We start from the raw sequence: 8,524 nt of genomic DNA, 5'->3' as shown, positions 1-8,524 counted from the left end.
TAGCTCAATAAATACTTGTTGATTTGATGGCCTCCTCTCACCTGTAAAATGGGGCTAACGATAGACCCGCCTCCGGGGTTGGCGGAGTGAACGAAGCGCCTGGCAGACAGTGAACCTTCAACTTATTTGCTTACTCCGGGACCATCTGGTGAGTGGGGACCCCTTCTATTTTGACATACACAAAGGACAAGAAGCCCGTCTCCCAGCCAAAGGCGCCCAAACCAGGCCTAGGTTGCCCACACCTGAGAGTCCGGCCGGCCTCTTCCGGGTCAGGTGACCGCGCGCGGTCACGTGACCCGGCCCGAGTGCGGGCGGTAGAAGGCGGAAGTGGGAGCGGAGTTGGGCGCCGCTTCTGTGGCCGCGGCAGGTAGCTAGCGCCGGCGCGACGGGCGCGGGGGGTGCGGCGAGCGGGCGGGCGGCCGGGGGCGCGGGGCGGCCGGGGGGCGGGAGACGGCGCGGGGTGGGCCGGGGCGGTGCGGCCCGGGCGCCGGGGGGCGGCGGCTTCCTGTGGGAGGGGCCTGGCTCGGCGGTTCCGGCCTCCGAGGAGGGGTGTCCCGGCTCCCGCCCGAGCGGGGTGGGCGTGCGGCGGGCCGCGCGCGGGGGTGCTTGGAGGTGGGCGCGGAGGCAGCCGGGGGGTGCGGCGGCCAGCGAGTCCTGCCAGAAGGAAAGGAGCTTAGGTCCTAGGGATGAAGAGGCGTGACCTTTGTGGAGGGTTCGGGTCTGGAGGAAGGGGCGACTTGGGACTGAGCTGGAACGGTGCGCCTGAGTGTTTGACGTGGAGGGAAAGGAGAAATCAGAAAGAAGATGCTGTGTGAACCCCAGCTGAGAGTCTCTTTCGTCCTTTCTCTTTGGAAATGGTTGTTACCCGAGGCTTTGATTTTGGTCCCATTCAGTTTTTAAACTTCGGGAAGGATCACAGAATCTGGATCATTTTGCTTTCGTCACACCCACTTAGTCCTGGTTGGGTAGGGTTCCACTTCTTGGGAACCTAGCTCTTCAGATCATCTTTCTTTTAGATTTTCCCAGGTCTCATCAACTTCGAGCCTTAAAAAAAAAGAGTGAGGGCACTTTGCTGTGACCGTAAAATGGCTTTTAGCCTAAACTATTGACCACGACCTAGCCCAGCATTACCTTAGCAACAGTGACTGCAGAAATCTTGGCCAGAGTATCTGTAGTGCTTTATGACTTTTCTTCTTTCTTCGGTTTAAATTATTCAGTTTCCCTTATCATGTGACTGCTTATCTTGACAAAGTGTAACTAAGTAGGGTGACTGAACGGTCCCTTTTGTGTTTCTTAGTATTGTGACCTGAATCATGATTTTGATATTAAATACCTGTGTAAAAGCTGCTTACTCTCATTTTCTTCATGTTTACTAAAATTTGCAGAAGTGAAATGAATATGCCACATAGATGTGGTATAACTAGAGTGAATGTTCCAACTGGACATTCACAGGAGTCGGAGTCGTTTTGGGTTAACAGTAGGGAAAAAAAAATGATTTTGCTGACATGTTATGAGTTAAAGTTCTTGGAGTATTTGATATTTAAAAAAAAATATTTTCTGTGGCAGCCTTTGAGTTAGGTTGAGAAGGTATTATTCACATTTCGGAATGAACAAACAGACCTAAGGGAGAGGGACTTGTTTTTTTTGTTGTTGTTATTGTTTTGTTTTGTTTAGTAGTTTATTGCTTTCTTTTTTACTGGTCTCTTTGTTCCTGCTAGACTGCACATCCTTCAAGGGTAGGGTTCATATTGCATTTGGCTTCTACCCTAGTGGCTGGATATTGTGGGCACTTGGTAAATGTTTGGTGAATGAATAACTTTGTAGAGGTCACACAGCTATAAGTGAAGGACAAGGGATTTGAACCCAAGACCTAGCTTTTTTCTTATCAGACCATTTTCTGTGTTATTGGTACATATGAAGACGGTGGGCATAGGAAAAAGGCTTGGGTTGGCTTCTTAATCCCTTTTACCTAATGATGACTTCCTTGGTTATAAAGAGCTTTTACCAACATCGCGGGACCATAATCCTGTAAAGTTCAGGACTGTCCCTATTCCACAGATGAGGAAGCTGAGGCTTATTGATGTTCTTGCTTTAGATTCTAGAGCTAGTGACTGAGCAGGGACTCAAATCCAGGCCATAGACTCATTCTCTACCATTTACAGAAGGAGTATAAAGTATTATTTTATTTTTTTAAAGATTTATTTATTTGACACACAGAGAGATCACAAGTAGGCAGAGAGACAGTCAGAGAGAGAGGGGGGGAAGCAGGCTCCCTGTTGAGCAGAGAGCCCGATGCGGGGTTCGATCCCAGGACCCTGAGATCATGACCTGAGCCGAAGGCAGAGGCTTTAACCCACTGAGCCACCCAGGCCCCCCTATAAAGTATTATTTTAAAGTATTTTTTCAAGTATAGGAAGTATGACATTTTAAGGAAAAAATAGTATATATATCATACCAAAAATTATGAATATGAAATGTAATTGAAGTTTAAAAAATTCCAAGAGGCACCCTAGGTGCCTCTTCTTTTTTTTTTTTTTTTGAAAGATTTTTATTTATTTATTTGACAGAGAGAGAGGTCACAAGTAGGCAGAGAGGCAGGCAGAGAGAGAGGAGGAAGCAGGCTCCCTGCAGAGCAGAGAGCCCGATGCGGGGCTCCATCCCAAGACCCTGAGATCATGACCTGAGCCGAAGGCAGCGGCTTAATCCACTGAGCCACCCAGGCGCCCCCTAGGTGCCTCTTCTTGAGAGAACATTCTTTCATTCAGTGAGTATGTAAGTGCCTGGAGTTGCAACTGGAGTTGCACTGTGGTTGAGTACTGGAGATCTGCGATGGAGTATAAAATACACGCTGGAGTTTGAAGAGTCAGTTTGAAAAAAAAAAAGTAAAATATGTCATTGATTTTTTCGAATGTTGTAAGAAGCATAATATTAATAAAATATCAACAGATGCTACGCACGGTAACATTTTAAGTTTATTGGGTTAAATGCAGTATAATTGAAATTAATCTCACCTGTGTCTTTCTACTTTTTAAAATGTGTTTCCTAGAAAATTAAAGATTATATTGGACAGTCCTGTTCTAAACACTGGGAATATAGTACACAAGAAAAGGAAAAACTCCTGCCCTTGTGGATCTTAAATTTTAGTGGAAAGGAACAATAAACAAAATAACCAAGTAAAGTGCATATTTTATTGTAATAAAGGAGGGAAGTGGGATGTGGAGTGTTGGCTGGGGCTGCAGTTTTGCACAGGGTCTTTAGAGATGCCTTCCTGGGAAGGTGACTGTTGAGTAATGACCTGAAGGAGGTGAAGCGAGGAGCCATGAAAGTGGGGACATTGTGGTCCAGGCAGAGGGGACAGCAAGTTCAGTAGCCCTAAGTAGGCGCACCCCTAGCAGGTTTGTGGGCCAGCTAGGGGGCTTCGGTGGCTGGAGGAGTATGAGCAAGGGAGAGTAGGAGGATGAGGTCAAAGAAATGTTGAGGGCAAGGTGGGGATGGGCAGGTCACGGAGGGCCTTGCAACCCATTTTAAGGACGATGATTTTTTAATCAGAGTGATTGGGGTCATTGGAGAGTCTTAAGCAGTGGCTTGGACACAATCCACCCTGCCTTTTAACAGGCTCAGTCTGGTTGCTGTGTGGAGAAGGAGTATAGAGGAGTAAGGCTAGAGCAGGGAATTAAGTTTAGAGACCTCCAAGAGCCATGGGAAAGACACAGCCTAGAAGGATGGATAATGAGTTTTTAATGTTTAAATATTGGTCTTAACCTGACATGTATCAGATGCATTTTGTTTGTCAGGTATTCTGTTGTTTTACAGATTTAAACAAACAGAACCTCACTGAGGCGAAGTGACGTGCGTGAGGTCATGTAACTCCGACATGGAAGAGCTGGGAGTTGAGTCTTGATCTTTGAGTGCAGAGCTCTTGCTTCCCTTAGTGAGATACGTGGCGGTGGATACATGAACATAATCTCCCATTGGAAGCAAATCAGTGAGCTGCTTTTGAATGATTTTGAGTCACCATGGGCTGTTATAGATTCTGGAATTTCCGAGAGTTAGGAACAAAAGGGAAGTTCTTGTTTCCCTTAAAAATGAACGAACTGAATCTTTTTTAGAAAGTTGCAGACCTCTGCTTCTCCCCACAAGGTTGTAAACAAACACTCAGTGATTTAAGTCAAGTGTTAATAACTGCTTCTAGGAAAATACCAAATACTAAGGCTTGGCAGTCCTGACCTAGGGCAGGTCCCCTTCCTCTGTGTCACCCATGCCTTTTGCTTCCTGTTTTGTTGTGCGATCTGCTTTCCATTCTCTTTTATTATTAGCCTATAATTCCACTGTACTTCCAAAGATATGACCTTCCCTGTCCCTCCCTCTCTTTTTAAGTGCTTGGCCTTTTACCGATGTCATTTGGCAAAATTTAGTTGTGTTGGATTGTTTTTCAATGTGGGGCTTTGGAAAATGGAAGGTAGCTCAATGCTGGCCAGAGAGAAGAGGCCAAGCAAGAAGAATTAGTGTTGGAAAGAGCTGGAAAAGCAGGAGAGTATGAAGGAAAGGAGGAATTTTTGAACAGACCCTTCTCTTCCACATTTTTAAAAAAGTGAATATAGAGTAGATCTGTAATTATAAGAAGCTCTGCCTGTTTCTACAACTGCCCAATTAAAATCTTGATGTCGATGAATAGTTTTTGCCCTTCCTTGGTCCATGCGCTTCACAGGTCCTTTCATCTTGAGATCAGTGTTCAGTGGTTTCTTGACTCAAAGCTGGGTGAAGAATCTGAGGAATTGCAGAGCCTAGACTTTGAGCGTCAAGAACTGTTCTAGCTTGTATTTTCGTTAATATTGCAGAGCACTTACTGTGTGTGCTAGCCGCTTTCCTTGATTGGGCTCATTTAATCCCTACAGTAATCTTATAAGGTAAGTAATATTCTTAGGTTCATTTCACCGATGAAGAATTGAGCTTTAGGGGCGCCTGGGTGGCTCAGTGGATTAAGCCGCTGCCTTCGGCTCAGGTCATGATCTCAGGGTCCTGGGATCGAGCCCCGCATCGGGCTCTCTGCTCCGCGGGGAGCCTGCTTCCTCCTCCTTCTCTCTGCCTGCCTCTCTGCCTACTTGTGATCTCTCTCTCTGTCAAATAAATAAATAAAATCTTTAAAAAAAAAAAAAAAGAATTGAGCTTTAGGGAGGGTGAGTAACTTGTCCACTATCACGCAAAGGCTAGTGAGTGGCCAGACCTATTTGCCTCTAAAAATTGACTGGTCTGAAAGGTTCTCCTGAAGTTGGGTGAGAAGAAGGATCAGGTGCTTTAGATACTGCAAGAGCTATCCCTTGCTAAAGTTTATGCATGGTTGCTTTCTTGTGCCAAAAGCCCCTTGAAGATTTCTTTAATGGGGGTCCCTCAGAGCAAGAGATCTGAGGTCCCAGATGGCAGGGACCCCCTGACATTCCCCATTGTATTTCCAGGGCCTGGCACAGTGGGGCCTATCAGCTTTATTGAAAGACTGACCCTGGCTCTGGACTGGGCAGGTTGGAATGAAGGGTCCAGAAGAGGCACAGTCAGACAGTGGGCTGCCAGGCCCTGGAAATGCAAAGGTGAATGTCAGGGGATCCCTTGGCCATTATAGTCCCCTGGTTTCAAAAATCAACCTGTCCTAGCCACCTTTTGTATCTGGAATCACAAACTAAGAAGCACAGTTTGAGCACGACCACACCTCCTGTGACTGCTGGGCTGCTTTCTTTTGGGAAGTTCCTGCGGGCCTGGGAGTTGGGCCTCCAAAGAATGTGTTGTGGGAAGAGGACTTTGAGTTTCAGCCTGATGTCATTTGAAATCTGGGTTTTCTAAAGCCTTTGCTGCTAATTGTATTAGTTTCCTCTTCCTCATCTGTTTAACACATTACTATAAACCTGACCAACGTGATGGGTTAAAACAATGTTCTGGAGGCCAGAGGTCCGAAATTAAGGTGACAGTATCAGTATCGACAGGGCCTGATCCCTCTGGGGTTGGTGGGGTGGGGGAGTGGGGGCGGGTGGGGTGGTATTGGTGGGATGGTGGGGAATTCTTTCTTTGCCTCTCCTGGTGGCTCAAGGCATTTGTTGGTTTGGAATCGTAGGACTCCAATCCCTGCTCGGCCTTCACATGGCTTCCTCCCCTGTGTCTGTGTGTCTCCTCTCTGTCTCCTAGACGGATACTACCCCCACTCGAAATTCAAGGTGATCTCATCTTCAGACCTTTAATTTAATTGCCTCTGCAAAGACCCTGTTGCAAAATAAGGTCACATTCACAGGTTCCAGGGGGTTATACTTAGACATATGTTTTTGTGTGCCATGATTCAACCCCCTACTCTAATTGAATGTCAGATGGGATGTTCTTATTAAAATTAAATAAGGACATCATCCTATGACCTGATTTGAAGAGGAGCCTTTTTCTTTTCTGAATGTAAATTTTATTTATGACTAAAATAATACATGCACATAGTTTAAAGAGCCAAAGAGCCTTGTAAGACTGAGAAGGCAACAGCAGTTACTGGCTTCGCCTCTGTTCTTGATTCTTGCTCTGTGCAGTCAGTGACTTTCAACTTAGTTTTCTTCTAGTATTGACTTGTGCATTTCTTTTCTATTATTTTTTTTTCCCAGATTTTATTTGTTTGTTTGAGAGAGAGAGCATGAGAAGTGGGGAGGGTCAGAGGGAAAAGCAGACTCCCCATAGAGCAGGGAGCCCAATGCGGGACTCCGATCCTGGGACTCCAGGACCATGACCTGAGCTGAAGGCAGTCGCTTAGCTAACAGAGCCACCCAGGCGCACCCCCCCCCCCCTTTTTTTTCTTTCAAAGTAGGCTCCACACCTAACATAGGGCTTGAACTCATGACTCTGAGATCAAGAATCACATGCTCTACCTTCCGACTGAGCCAGCAAGGCATTCCAACTTCTGCATTTCTGAATGACAGTTTTATACTGTTCTCTTAGCCTGTCAGTTTTATCTACTGCCTTTTAACTATTGAAGGTGAGGATTTAGCCCAGTTTCTGGCTGGTCTCCACAAATACAGACTTCTACACGCTTGTACCTCCACCTTGTGATTATTCCCACATCACAAGTTTTGATTAAGTTGTTTATGCTGTTATAAATATTCGCAGCTGAGCCACACAGTATGTTAGGATTGCATTTCCTATCATATAACTTGTTACTAGTTCCGTATTTCCTGATTTTTTCATCTGCATAGTTTTGTGTTCCTGTCACTAATCCTGCATCAAATACTGCAATAGAGCTAAAAGTGCTACTTTTTTCAGTGCACTCAGATGCATCATGTAATCTATTTCTTCTATTTTCTTTCCTCTAGAGCTGACATTTCCTATAAATTCTCTAATCTGGACTGGTTACTCTCTGGGCTCTTCTACTGTAATGCCTTGGGATTTTTCATTGTTAACCTTGTAATTGCTTTTGTCTCTCCCATGTGAATCCCCACTGTCCTCCATCTTTTTCCTTTATTCCCCTGGAACACATCTTTCAGTAGCTTCCTGACAAAAGCAGCATGGGGAGGAGTTTCTGTGAGACCTTACAAACCATGGTTTTCCAATCCTACTTGATTGATGGTTTTTTGGTTGTAGAATTATAGATTGAAAAGTTAAAAAAAAATCTTTTTATTTCAAATTTGAAAGCGTTGCATTGTCTTCTCACCTTTGGTGTTACTTCTGAGAAGTCTGATGCCATTCTGATTTTTCTTGTTTGTAAATGTGACTGGAAGTTTGTATACCCTTTGTTCTCGTGTTCTGAAATTTCATGACATTGTGCAATAGATTGGTTGGTTTGTTTGTTTTTTATCATTTTGGGGCACTTAGTTGGGTTCTTTCTGTTTAGAACTGTGTATCCTTCAGCTTAAGAAAATCTGTGACATTTCTTTTATGATTTCTCTTTTTTTTTCTTTTTTATTTCTGGACTTGCTGTAAGATGGACATTGGATAATTTTTTTTTTAAAGGTTTTATTTATTTATTTGACAGAGAGAGAGAGGGAGAGAGAGAGATCACAAGTAGACAGAGAGGCAGGCAGAGAGAGGGGGAAGCAGGCTCCCCGCCGAGCGGAGAACCCGATGCGGGGCCCGATCCCAGGACCCTGAGATCATGACCTGAGCCAAAGGCAGTGGCTTATTAAGCCACTGAGCCACCCAGTTGGCCCCGACATTGGATAATTTAAGGATTTATTTATTTTAGAGAGGGAGAGCGCACGAGTGGAAGGGGCAGAGGGAGAGAATCCAAAGCATACTCTGTGCTGAGCATGGAGCCTGAGGCAGGGCTCCATCTCACCACCCTGAGATCATGACCTGAAACCAAGAGTTGGATGCTCAACTGACTGAACCACCTGGGTGTCCTAGACTTTGGACATTTTGAACAAAACCACTGTTTTAAAAAAGTCATTTTTTACCTATTTACCATCTTCTTTGTCTTTCAGTTCACTTTTTAGTGTATTTCCTCACTTTATCAGCTTTGTTTCTGCTATGAGAACTGTCCTTTCTAAGAGCAGTTTGTTATTCTCTGAGTCCA

General features: G+C 45.0%; 1 protein-coding gene across 1 annotated transcript in view; it reads left to right on the top strand.

Annotated features, from left to right (window-relative positions):
• Positions 1–282: 282 nt before the first annotated feature.
• The window catches only part of WWP2 (WW domain containing E3 ubiquitin protein ligase 2), a 156,106-nt gene continuing 147,864 nt past the window's right edge, over positions 283–8,524 (top strand). The window contains exon 1 of the mRNA XM_045988596.1: positions 283–367. The gene's annotated coding sequence lies outside the window, so the exon portion shown is untranslated. The remainder of the gene's footprint in view (positions 368–8,524) is intronic.

This window comes from Meles meles, chromosome 19, assembly GCF_922984935.1.
Source record: "Meles meles chromosome 19, mMelMel3.1 paternal haplotype, whole genome shotgun sequence".
Lineage (NCBI taxonomy): Eukaryota > Metazoa > Chordata > Mammalia > Carnivora > Mustelidae > Meles > Meles meles.
Note: the sequence above shows the minus strand (reverse complement) of the source record. Positions and strands in the feature narration are given on the sequence as shown.